Below are 13,664 nucleotides of genomic sequence, written 5' to 3'. Positions count from 1 at the left end.
AAAATGTCATGAAGACCATAAAGGAAAGAACATCCAAGTACTAACAAGCTTTAGAAATGAAAGTAACCTGACAACAGAATTCATGTTAAAGTGTTGGCATTTAAATAAACAATAACTCTGGATTAAATCTTGGCTCAAAAAGACCTACCACACCAACAGTGGTACATCTGATTGCGTACTATCATCCTAACACTCTGAATCTATGCTTATTGTCTTTCTTCCCCCCGCAGAATTCCTATACTTTCTAACCTCCATTCTAAGGACATAACAAACTCTTGTAATTCTCTGACAAAGTCATTTTTCCTGCCATATATCATACATGGAGGAAAAAAAAACAGCCCTATTTGGGGTTTTAGATGAGTAACTGCAAAACTGGGGCACTGATAGGTTCTACAAAGCACTGCCACAGGTTAGCTCCACAGCTGAAGAAGGCAGAACAACTTCATTCTGGTATAATGGATAATTGGAGGGGAAACTTTTAAATGTTGCAACAACAACAATCAAATTGTTTTACAAAAATAAGTTTAGGGTTAAAACAGAAGCCTCCACTTCCTGCTCCTTGGCTACCACCAGTTAATTAAAAATCACTTTGTAACCATCGCTGGAAAAGGACATCCTTCTAACGCGGCGGAAGAGTCACACCAGTGGCTGTTATCTGTGGTCCTTCCTCCCTGTCCTCTTGCCTTCATTTCCAACCTTTTCTCCAAGGCCCAAATGAGGTGTTACAAAGCCTACCTCCACTCCGCTGCCCCTCTTGTTGCTGTCTAGACAATTCATTTAGTATAGAGCAACTTCAACTTTTATATGAGCTAGATACTTCTGTGTTCAGTTATTACGGGAACAAATTGCAACTCCTGAGAGTCCAAACTCTTTAACAGCAAGTACTCTATTTTGGTGATAGTATAAATGAGGAGATACACCTGTTATTACAAAATAAAAAGAAAATGGCACAACTGAGTCCACAATGGCAGCATCCTAAAACACGCACTAAATCCTAGTTACAGATGACATATCCTTGGGGAAAACTTTCTCAGTGCTAGTTATCTGGAACTCTAACAGAGATGCTCTCTTCTCATCTACATGATCAGTAAAGGCACTTTGTAAAGTGTGCGCCCATAAAAAACAAAAACAAAAACATGCACGTACACGTACACACACACACACACACACACACAACCTCTTAAACATTCAAGGGAATTTCTTTTCCACTGGGAGACAAAGATGTATTCTAGTCTTGAAAGGCAATACATAAATACACTTGATCTTAAAAAACTCAGATACAGAAAATTTTTTCAGCAGTTGGTAGGGGGAGGGTAACAGATTTTAGAACTTCATTCTAGGGGAATTCTTATTCACAGCTAAAGACCAAAGGTAGTCAAGTTCAAAGTTCTTCCCCCAGTTCTCAGCAGAGTCAAGACAAGGACCACTTACAACAATTCACAAAACAAACGAGCATTCAGAAAAGGGTTCACGACTATAGAAAATTACTCTTGTAGAGTTTTATCATCTTAAAGCTGCCAACTTAATTTTCTTTCGAAACTAGAAGAAGTGGTGATAACTTTTAATTGGGTGAAGCACTGTTATTTGGAAGAAGACAATGATAATTCACACACAATGCTCCTTGCTGGTGGGTGAAGGCCAGATTGCTGCAGCTGGACTCAGAACTCCACTTACACATAGAACTTTGCTGACAGTGACTAATTAATGTCCACAAGGCTGCAGTGAAGCAAGGTAAAAAATCCATCAGGTGCAGGAGTCAGTCATCCTCGTGACTGATTTTATTTCTGTGTGTCCAATGATTCTCAGAATGACTGCTCTTCAGGCTACCAGCCATTTGAAAGGCAGTTGACTCACTGAGTTAACAACTGTTTTATGAGTGTCTACTTTGTGTCAAGCAGTATTGCTTGTGAGGAACAGGACAGTGACAGAGACAGACATGACCTCTGCCACAGTACAAATTAGTAAGCAGTGTGCAAAGACATCTGTGGCTCAACCACTTTTGGGTGGCAGTGGTTAGGAACACACAATCTGGAGCCAGAGATCCTGGGTTCAAATCCCTGCTTCACCACTTACTAGCTGTGTAACCTTGGGCAAGTTCCTTAACATTCTGTGCCTTACTTTATTAGACTGTAAAATGAGGGTAATTACATTAACTTCCTCATGTGATTAAATGTGTTAAGATACGTGAAATGTTTAGTGTGTGGCACAGCAAGTGCTGTAAAAATGTTTCTATTATTATCATCATTACAGAGACCTTTGACAACGATCAATTTCATATTTAATGTTTATGGAAGAATTTTGCTAAGGCATAAACTGGAGTTCCCTGCAAGGTCCATGGGCAGTGAAACGTGCTCACATCCATACCTCATAGCTCTGTTATTCTCTATTTGGCATGGACTCACATGCTATAATGACACTTGTGAATCTGGGGATTTGTAAAAGACTCTAGATAAATTCCTCTGAAATGTCAAGGAGATGCTGATTGACTTCTCTAGCAGACCAGTGTCTATCCCAACCTTATTACAGAGCAGAAATAAATCTGCATCTGATAAGCCCTTTTTTTTTTTTTGTACTCCCGGCAACTAGCATACAATAGATGGCCAATAAACTTATTCATTTACCATAAATGAAAAGGGGGCTGAGTTGCCAAAGGTCACAGAGGTTGGGTAGAGTCAGAATTTGAACCACGTCTCCAACTCTGTTGCCTACCATTCTTAAAATACCCCATGCAGTCTCTCAAGAGGACATCTTCACGTATTTACATAAAAGATGGTGACAACATGTGTTAGTATTGCCTGAATTCATATAGTTTTATGAGAAAAAGATACAGAACTATGTAGTTTTAAAATAACATTATCAAGTTAAAAAAAAAAAAGTTTGGAACAAGATGTTTGGTAACAGAGTCCTTTAAGATCTCTGTAATTAAGACCCAGATGGGAAGTAAAGGGGCAGCAATCCTCCCTGACCTCATTTTCATACTCTCATCATCACTTCTACTGTATCTCAATCAGTGATAAAATTACAGGCTTATTTTTTAAGTGCTGTGATTATCAGTTATACTGTAATTATCTGTTCATCTGTCCACATCCCTTTAGGCTCTAAGCTCTTCAGGGGCAGAGCCTCTGGTGTTCCCATTTTATCGCTAGAGTGTCTGGATCTGTGCCTGACCAATTGTTGATTGCTCACTGAAACTATGAGTGAATGAATGAATAATGAGTGGATCAATGAATGAATGAATGACTTTCTAGAGTTTAATATCAATGGGCTCTCAAATCTGGCTGCATCTTAAAATTACCTAACAGCTTTAAAAACAGGTTTCTGGGATCCACTCCTAGAAATTCTAATTCAATAGATGCTAGGAAATATCTTTTTGAAAAGATCCTTAGGTAATTCTGGGGAACAGCCTGCTTTGGGAACCAATTCTATATATATAAATTTAGCTTTTGGAAGCTTACTAAAATCCCCTGCTGCCCTTTAATTTTTATCACCCAGACGGTATCCATGTACTATATTACAGAGATAGAGCCTAGACTAGGATGATGATCTCGAGGACAAGTTATTTTTTATTCCAACAAATTCCGCAGCAATTCCCTGTTTCCTCTAATTCCACCAGCTGGGGGGAGGGGATGTGTGGGCCGGGGGGACAGTAATCATATTTTTTCAAACCATCTCGCAAGCTAAAATAAAACCTCATACCAAGGTAGAGATCAGTTCTCATATTTTTCAAACACTATGTGACATGGTACACATCACACATAATAAGCATGCATTAATCCATCCTGCACCTGATGGATTTTTTTTACTGGTAAGCTCTTTTTGGGGGATCCTGTTGTAGAAATATTACTATCAGTAGAGGAGATCCTTAACACCATTACTACCAGGAGTCAACAGTGGCCAAGTCTATAAAGCTCTGTGAGAACAAGGAACACATCTCCTTGCTCCCTCTGTAATCCCTAGTAGCTGTTCTTGGGACACAGAAGGAATTTAGTAACTCCCTGTTTCATCATATTGAACTGGGGCAGTATGGAACACTGCTGACAGGCTGCTGCTGCCGCCAAATCAAATGCTTGGCCAAGGGCAATTTCATACATTCCTTGGAAGGAGGCAAAATGGGTGACAGGAAGAACCTGAACACTAGTTGAGAAATATGGGCTCTGGCTCTATTATCATCAGTCCTAAACTGAGCTGCTTCCTATTATATTCGTTTCATTACCTAGACTATGTGACCTCAAGCTTTCTTCAAGTAAATATTGTATCTATGGGAGGCAGAGTCTAAGATGCCCCCAAAGATTTTGGTACACCTGATACTTACACCCTTATGTAGTGCCCTTCCCCGATGAACCAGGGTTGGGTGTGTGACCAACAGAATAAAGCAAAAGGGATGGTATGTCGCTTCTGAGATTAGGTGCTAACAGATGTTGTGGCTTCTCCCTCTAGGGAGAGGACAATGTGGCAAGAAACAGGCCGCCTGCCAACAGCCACCTGAATGAGCTCAGGAGCAGATCCTCTGGCCTGGTCAGCTTCAGATGAATGCAGCCTCATGAAAGACCCTGAGACAAAATCACCCAGCTAGGCCTTGCTGGGACTCCTGACCCTCAGAAAACGTATGTGATAGTAAATGTTTCTGCATTTTAAATTTGGGGGTAACTTGTTAACAATAGATAAAAGGCTTAGAAATTAACAAGGTCAGTGGGGTTGGAAGAAGAGGTTCTTACAAGTCAATTCTACTTCCTCTTGCGAGCCTTCCTTTTGGTTACTACACATAATTAAGGCACCAATTACAAGCATGGCCTAATAAAATATAAACGCTCCCCCTTGATTTAACTGGAACTGGGAAGAGAAGTGAAAAGGCTTATTTATCTAAAATATAGAATTTGGTTATGAAAACAATACAACACTTTGTTACTAGCCTGAGACAAGGGATCTAACATTTACAAAGAGCCTACTATGTAGCCATCTTTTCAAAGACTCAATAAGGAATTATCCCTATTTTCTAGATGAGGAAACTAAAGTTCACAGATCTTAAGAAACTTGATGAAACAACAAACTGAGCCAGTTAGTTAACTCTAGGTTTATATGGCTTAGGGGAGGCAACTGTCCAGTTTTTCTGGGGGGATTTCTCGGGACAAAAAGCTTTCAGTGATAAAAATCAAAAAATTTTCGGGCACACCAGGAAGAGTTATGAGTTAATCACATTACTTACCGTTAAGTAGCTCACAAAGTTAAGTTACTTAAATTTGTAGCTGGTCCAAAACTTGTGCTCTTTACAATTATCACAAGTTGATTTTTTGGTTGATGTTAATTTGGAGACAGGGTCTCGCTCTGTTCCCAGGCTGGTCTGGTCTTGAACTCCAGGGCTCAAGCAATCTGCCTGCCTCGGCCTCCCAAAGTGCTAGGATCACAGGAGTGAGTCACTGCACCCAGCCAATCACACAGATGATTTTAAAAAGTACATCTTAAAGCTATTATTTAGCAGCTTGTGATCTGCAACAAATTTCGAACTGTCACCTATTAAAAAGAAAACCACAAACCCCTCCAGGCTTTATCTCACATTACACACAGAAAAGACTATTGGGCTTTTGTCTGTGAAAGGGTAAATAATTGCTATGCATATGATACATACTAGCATGGAAATTTTTCAGCTTAAAGGATTCCGCAAATTTCTGTTCCAAAATAGCAACTGAGTCCACAAACGACACTGGTGACTCCCCTCTGTACCTCAATAGACTCTCCAGTGTGGCTAAATGAGCTGACAGGTGACTGGGTGGGCTCTTCACAGAACTTCACGTCAAGTCTGGTGCTCTGGCAGGAGAGGTAGGCAGTTAAACAATTTTCTCTTCCACAGAAGCCTAGAGACAGCCAATTGACACCACTGGAAAATTCAACATAAACAGTGTTCCTGTGGCTGTCATACCTGGTAGGTAAGCAAGGCAGTGTCGCCAAAACAGTTCTTTTTAAAAAAAGACCCATGTAGTAACCACTGGAGTGGCTATAATCATAAAAACAGAAAATTACAAATACTAGCGAGTATATGGAGAAACTGAAATACTCAGGCGCTTGCTGCTGGTGGGACTGTCAAATGGTACACCTGCTACGGAAAATAGTATGGCAAGTCTTCAAAAACTGAAACACAGAATTACCATATGACCCAGCAATTCCACTCCTAGGTATACACCCAAAGAAATGAAAACATACATTCATTCCAAAAACTGTACACAAATATTCATAGTAACATTATTTATAATAGTCAAAAAGTAAAAACAACCCAAAAGTCGATCAACTGATGAATTAGCAAAATGTAGTACATTCATACAATGGAATGTTATTCGGCCATTAAAAGGAATACAGTACGGACATTTGCTGTATCATGAATGAATCTGGAAAACATTATGCAAAGTGGAAGATGCCAGACACAAAAGGCCACAGATGATTCAATTTACATGAAATGTCCAGAATAGGCAGATCCATCAGTGGTTGCCAGGGGCTGGCGAAACGAAGGAATGGGAAGTGATTGATACTGTTTATGATGTTTCTTTCTAAGGTAATGACATTGCTCTGGAATTAGATATACTAAAAAATTAAAAATAAGAAAAGGAGAGGTACTTTAAAAAAAGGTTTAATATTTTATACATTCAAGCCCACTTCTAACAATCCGCACTAAGGAAATAAAAGCAGATGTGCACTAAGATTGACTTATGATAGTCATCAGTGATATTTGTAACAAAAACTGAAAGGTGGTTAGCCTTCAAGTATCCATCTAGAAGTAACCTTTTAGATGAAACCTTCTGTAACCTTTTAGAAGTAACCTTCTGCTACAGAAATTATAGTATAGGAATATAATTAAATATCATGCCATAATTCAAATGAAGTTATTGGGCATTTATTTTTGAGAAATGAAAACTTTACGTTCACATAAAAACCTGTACACGAATATTCACAGCAGCTTTATTCATAATAGCTAAAAACTAAAAACAACCAAGATACTCTCCGACAGGTGAACTGTTAAAACCAACCATGGTATATCCACACCACGAAACACTACCTAGCAATAAAGAACAAACTTGATACATACAAAGATCTGAATGAATCTCTAAAGAATTAAGCTAAGTGAACAGGGCCATCCATTTATAAAACACTTTTGAAATGGCAGAACTATAAAGATGGAAAAGAGATTAACAAGTTGCCTGGGGTTACAGAGGGTGTGAAGGCAGGATGGAAGAGGATGTGGTTATAAAGGCCACATGTGCTGACAGAAATGTTCTGTATCTGGACTGTACTAATGCCAGTATGCCGGTAGTGATATTGTGCTACAGTCCTGTACAATGTCACCACTGGGGGAAACAGGGTAAAGAGTACTTGGGGGTCTCTGTATTATTTCTTACAACTGCATATGAATCTACAATTCTCTCAAAAAGTTCAATTTTTTAAAAAAATCTACGACCACGAGAAAAACCAACAAGGCTGAGCATTTGATTTTTTAAAAATTCAATCAACTTCCCCAACCCAATCACATGTGGTGGTGACTTTTTTGGCACCTGCAACTGTAAAGGAAGGTTTGTGTAAGGCTTTACCTAAATGTTGGTGTTTCAACTACTCATTTTCACAGTGGTCCGATGAAGCTTCCCAGTACACATTTATTTATCCAGACTACTCAGGTGATCGGGGTACTGTTTTGATCAACCCAATGATCTAATTCACTTCAAGGAATCATACATCTCATAAAGAGGCCTGCTGTCAAACAGTAAGAAAATCATGAAAGATACCAAATAAAATCCTCCTGATTAAAATGTAATCTTTGATGATTCAGAGGCATTTTGTGATCTTGAGGTATTTCAGAGTCAGAATTATAAATGCCAAATCTCACTTTACAGTACTATAGATGAGTAGGCACAGATAATTGAGATAAAAGTCTAAATGTATTATGACTCCACTGCTTTATGTAAGTTCCTGCAGTTAGTTTCCTGGCCATTTTCCTTTCTAATACCTGGTACATAGAAAACTTAGTTTTATTTCATTTCTAAGATACGACATCACTCTGTCTCCCAGGCTAGAGTGCAGTAGCACAATGATGGCTTACCACAGCCTCGACCTCCCGGGCTCTTGCAATCCTCCCACCTCAGCCTCCTGAGGAGCTTGGGACTACACGCATGTGCAACCACTCCCAGCTAATTAAAGAAAAAAAAATGTAGAGAAGGAGTCTCACTATGTTGCCCAGGCTGGTCTTGAACTCCTGGGCTCAAGCAATCCTCTCGCCTCAGCCTCCCAAAGTGCTGGGATTACAGGCATGAGCCACCATGCTTGGCTGGTAACTTAGTTTTAGACTGTCAGAGTCCAAATGTTTTTGAAAATGAAAAATAATAAAAGTTTACCATACTACAAAAACAGAAAAACTGTACTTTCTTCCATCTTTTGGATCATTTTCTTGTCAATGCACTGAGAAGCAAAAAAGGGTTAAGCAGCACTTTTACAATACGCAGTCACTATATGACTATAGCTTGCTAAAGAGTGATGCCACCACGCTTGTGCTCTGCTCTGGGCCTTTTGCTGCGTGTCATCAGCAAAGAGCTCTTCAATCCCCACAGCTCTTCAGAGCACAGAGGATGTTTCCCAGAAAAGGCTGAGGTGACGTCTTCTGTAACCTTCTTTGGAAATTATCCAGCAAGATTAGATCTCTTCTTGGCAATGCTTTTCCTCTTTTCACCAAGTGCTACATTCAACAAATGAGCCACTGTGTTTAAAACCTCCTTGGCAATCACTAAAGGTGAAATATTGAGAATTAGGTCCTAAGATGATTACATTTTAGTGGAACTGCAAGGATTTGAGCAAGTCACGTTAATGTAACTGAATATTCTGACTGGCTAATATGATTTTTCCTTCATTTCAATTCTCTGCAAGTACCAATATTCAACTCTAGGCTGTCATAGAGCCATTTAGCTGTAACAAAATGAAGGAAAGCTAGTGATTAAATTAACATGAAGTCAATTAGGTGCCCACCTACAGCCAGAACACCAAAAGAGAGACACCAACAGGTTCCAAAATGAAAATTAAGGACATAGTGAAGGAGAAACAAATACCTATTCCTGTACAGAAATTACAGAAATGCATTCCTGGAGAAGTCAATCACGTGAAAATTTTAGAAACAGAACTGAGATTGTAAAATGGCATATATAATCGTTTAACAATATGCCTTTACTGAGCAACAAATGTGTAAGGCACTATTGCAAGTGGTAGGGACAGAGAACCTGGTCCTTTCCCTTTAGCTCAGAAATCTAGCTATTCCTCCAGTCATGACCCATATTTTCAGTTCATTTCAAAACACAGAAATTGATGTCTTATATCATAATTTGAGCGAAAAAAACATAAAAAGAAAAAAAAATCACCACAAATTAACAACAGCTTAACACACACCCAACCTTGAAAGGAAAGAACATTTTACCGGTCAGGGGCTAGGGGATGGATATAAAATAGGACATAACATCCTACCTTGATTTGGAAAAGCTATCACATACTTCCTACACAAAATCCAACGAAAACAATTATTTGAAGAAAATTAATGTAACTACAGAAACAGTGACATGTTTAAAATGTATTATGTTTTTCTGCAATGATTTTTTTTTTCATATACATGAACAATTTAATAAATTGCAACTGGGTTGGAGAAGAAAAGGAGAGGGTCTTGGCCAGCTTGTGCTGCTATAAAGAAAATACCACATGCCGCTAGATTAAACAACATTTACTTCTCAGGGTTCTGGAGGCTAGGAAGTCCAGGATCAAGGTGCCAGCAAATTAGGCTCCTGATAAGGGTCCTCTTCCTGGCTTCAGATGACTTGGGGACATGGGGACAGGTGGAGAGAGTACTGGCCCCTCTTTCTCCTATAAAAATACTAACCCCATCATAGGGACTCAGCCCTCATGGCCTCATTTAAACTTAATTACCTCCCAAAGGCCCCACCCTCCTAATAGCATCACTTTGGGGGTTAGGGTTTCAAAATATGAATTGAGAGTGGGGGAACACAAACCCTCAGTCTATAACAGAGAAGTAGTTTTCCATTTAAGAGATAAAGAAAATTGACACTTTTAAAAAACCTAGTCTCTAAGGTGAATCATTTTCATTCACATAGTCAAGTTATCAAAACACATAATCTCCACTTTATGAAAGGGTTGTACTGTTATAAATTAGTCATCCGGCCTTTGGAAAATAATTTTTTGGAGAAATGTTTTATTAGTTGTTCTTAAACTTCTGGGGATTCCGTATCAATTGTGGTAATCTGATTAAAGCAAAAGGGAAATTCTCTCCATCTCAAAATGACAGAGCTTGGATTAAACTCACATTTACAGGGTCCCCCAAATCCCAGTAGTTCCCAAGTTAAAAACCCTAGCTGTCAGTGGTGGACAGATCTCCAGACCAGCTCTAAACTACTTAACTCATAATGAAGTGGCAGCAATAGGACTAAAGTCTCACCATTTCTATGAGAAAGATGTAATATGTAATATGTATAATTTCAGTCTGAGTTCTCTAGGCTCTGAAACTATATTGTAATAGCATACACTGTAATATTACCTTGGGCAAGCTGCTAAAACTACATAGACGTCAGTTTCCCAACTCATAAACATGGGGACAATAATGCTTATACTTCATGGAGTTGCTGTGAGGATTAAATGAGATAATAAAATTGTATGAAGTACTTGGCATAATGCATGAACACCTCAATTCGTGGCAGCTATTTTTATCATCATCAGAAGCACACATTCATCAAACATACATTTAACACACTGTGACAGGCACTGGAGACATAGAAATCCACAAGACAACAAATCTGCCTTCAGAGAGGTCAAAAGTCTCTAGCAAGGGAAGGAGAAACAGCAAATAACCATAAAAAAGTGATCTATGTGCCATGACAAAGTATGTACCGGAGAAAAGGATGGGTGGGGGTGGGGGAATTAATAGAGAGCAGTCAATTCTGTATGGGGACCAGTGGGTCAGGTGAAGCTCTGCAAAGAGGGTAATATTTAAGGCTTGCTAGTGGGGATGAGACAGAAGGCAGAGGTGAAAAAGTGAAAAATGATGTTGAAGAAGGAGGTAAGAGCTCGAGTTTGTTTTTAAACTGGGGGATTGGTAAAGAAGGGATGAAAGTGGGGGCGAGAGGCTGGAAAGAGGGTGACATCAGCATCAAGTTGGTTAAAAAAGGACTGCAGGAGTCCAGATGAGAGATGGGGCCCTCCAAAGGCACGGCAGGAGAGGCAATGCGGGGGCCACACAGGAGAGATGTCCAGGGTGGGCAAGGTGAGGGAGAGGAGGGAGTCCAAGCTCCTGGCTTCTCACGCTGGAGCAGGTACCATGTAGTGAGTGAGGAAGCATGGGGGCTGCGGGTGTGTGGAGGGGTGGCAAGCAGACTGCAAGAAGAGAATATGGAAAGTTCTGTTCACCTAGAACTTCACCACTTTACTAATTTCATTACTAAATTGATTATAGTCTCATGTGTATGTTTCATAACCTGTTGGATTAGGAGGCATGTCATATATTTTGAATTAGTGGAGTGCAAATTAGTGGAAATTCACTGTACTGACATGTTCTCTTATAGGGCAAAATAAGAAAGATAAATTGTATATTAAGTTCATAGTGTTAAATGTAAGAAGTTCATTCTTAAGTTAGGACCTAACCCACACATTTGTTTAGGGACTTACGTATTCCCGCTGTCCTAAGAAAACATTAAGCCAGCTATACTCAAACATGAATTACACACTTCAGGAGGTTGAATTATTTAACAAATTGCTATTTCCTTCACTAAATGGTCTGCTAATGACCGAATGCTTATAAGGAAGCTTTCCAAAGTGATTTCTCTCATCACATTAACGTTTCTCCAAGAGAATCAGATAACCATTTAAAAACCTAATCCAGCCCACTATTTCAAATGATGTTTTTTCCTCCTTATTTTCAAGTCCTTTTCTTTGCAGAACATAATAATGGTAATAGCAACTAACACTCACTCCATCCTTACTATGTGCCAGTCTTTCCGCTGTATATTTACAAGGGTAATCTCAGTCCTCATGCCAGCCCTCTCACAGATGAGTACACCCAGGCACACAGCCACTGTCCCTTGTCCAAGGTTACACTGAGAGGAGGCCAACTAACTCCAGAGCCTACTCTTTGAACCACTACATTCTACTGCCTCCCCACATTACCATCAATTTTTTTCTATAGTAAAATGATGTTTACTATAGAAAATATGAAAAGTAGAGAAAAAATATTTGTTTCATTTTGAAGTAAAAACAAAATGCTACCAAGAGTATAGCTGAATCCATGTTAATCCTTCTACCATTTATAATTAAGTGGAGTGATCTTGGGCAAATGCAGGTCTGAAAACCTCAATCTCCTCACCTGGAATATTCTCTTCAAATGGGAATAACATGAATACCTAATCAGATGAGATGGTTCATGTACAGCATTTAGCATGGAACTTTGCTATTACCATATATAAATTGACATAAATATATTTACATAAGTAAATATAATTTTATTTCTTCTACCTTTTTCTATGCTTTAAAAAAGCACATACTTCCAGCCTGGGCAAAACAGTAAGACCCCGCCCCATCTCTACAAAAATTACAAAAAATCAGCTGGGAGTGGAGGTGCACACCTGTGGCTGCAGCTACTCAGAAGGCTGAGGTGGGAGGATGGCTCGAGCCCAGGAGGTGTTGGCTGCAGTGAGCTGTGACTGCGCCACTGCACTTCAGCCTGGGAAAAAAATCAAGACCCTGTCTCAAAAAGATAAAACTAAAATAAAACAAAAAAGCACATACTCATAAGCTTAAATTTCAACACTAAAGCAATAATTTTCCTTTTTTTCAACTTTAATAGTATATTTTATTCAACACATCTAAAATATTATCATTTCAACATGTAAGCAACATAAAAATACTTTACATTCCTTTTGTACTATGTCTTTAAAATCTAGTATTTTAAACTTATAGTCCACTCAAGTGGACACTCAATTTTCACTGGAAATATGTGATCTGCATTTAGAGATCACAAGATTTGCAACTGCGAAAGTGGATTCGCATACTCAAGTTGTTTCAAACACTTAAAAGTTTTCTAATAGTTGAAAATCAATAAAAAAAATCAGAAACTTTCTCAGTCATTCTAGCCACATTTCAAGTGCTCAGGAGCAACATGTGGCTACGAGGTACCATACCTGAGAGTGCAGCTCTAAAATGCCCTCCTCCTTAGGGTTACTTTAGACATTCAATTTTTAAAAAATTCTTTGGATGTTGGCTTTATTTCTCATTTAGAATATAATTAATATTCCCTATTTCCTTCTTGATTGGTCCCAAATTCCTTTCTTCCATCCAACCTCCTTTTCTTTCCACAACATGCCTGTTCATTTGGTTCATCCGGCATTCTCATTTAGTTTACCACACTGTGCTGGTTCAGTATAATGAGATTAGTTCAGGGCTAGGGTCCTCTCTTGAACTTCTATTTCAATATATTACTCAAACCCTGCTCTCCTCTATTTTAACCGTGTGCAGCCATTTGCCATCTTTGTAAACACTTTATATTTTCAAAGTACTCTCATATTATCTGGTTTGATCCTTGGAAATGTGTAAGTAAGAAGGTTTGGTTTTAATCCTATGTATCTACCAGGTTTATATATTTGCCCAAGTCA

The 13,664-nt window shown here is 38.9% G+C and overlaps 1 protein-coding gene across 3 annotated transcripts in view; it reads right to left on the bottom strand.

Annotated features, from left to right (window-relative positions):
- ELOVL5 (ELOVL fatty acid elongase 5) overlaps window positions 1–13,664 on the bottom strand; it is an 80,269-nt gene that overhangs the window by 35,927 nt on the left and 30,678 nt on the right. The window contains exon 1 of one of the 3 annotated variants that reach the window (XM_023222942.3): window positions 5,204–5,253. The exons of the other annotated variants lie outside the window; for them this stretch is intronic. The gene's annotated coding sequence lies outside the window, so the exon portion shown is untranslated. Of the gene's footprint in view, window positions 1–5,203; window positions 5,254–13,664 lie in introns of those variants that run through there. 3 annotated transcript variants of the gene reach the window in all.

Source organism: Piliocolobus tephrosceles, chromosome 5 (genome assembly GCF_002776525.5).
Source record: "Piliocolobus tephrosceles isolate RC106 chromosome 5, ASM277652v3, whole genome shotgun sequence".
NCBI classification, from domain to species: Eukaryota; Metazoa; Chordata; class Mammalia; order Primates; family Cercopithecidae; genus Piliocolobus; species Piliocolobus tephrosceles.
This window is presented reverse-complemented; position numbering and strand designations above follow the sequence as displayed.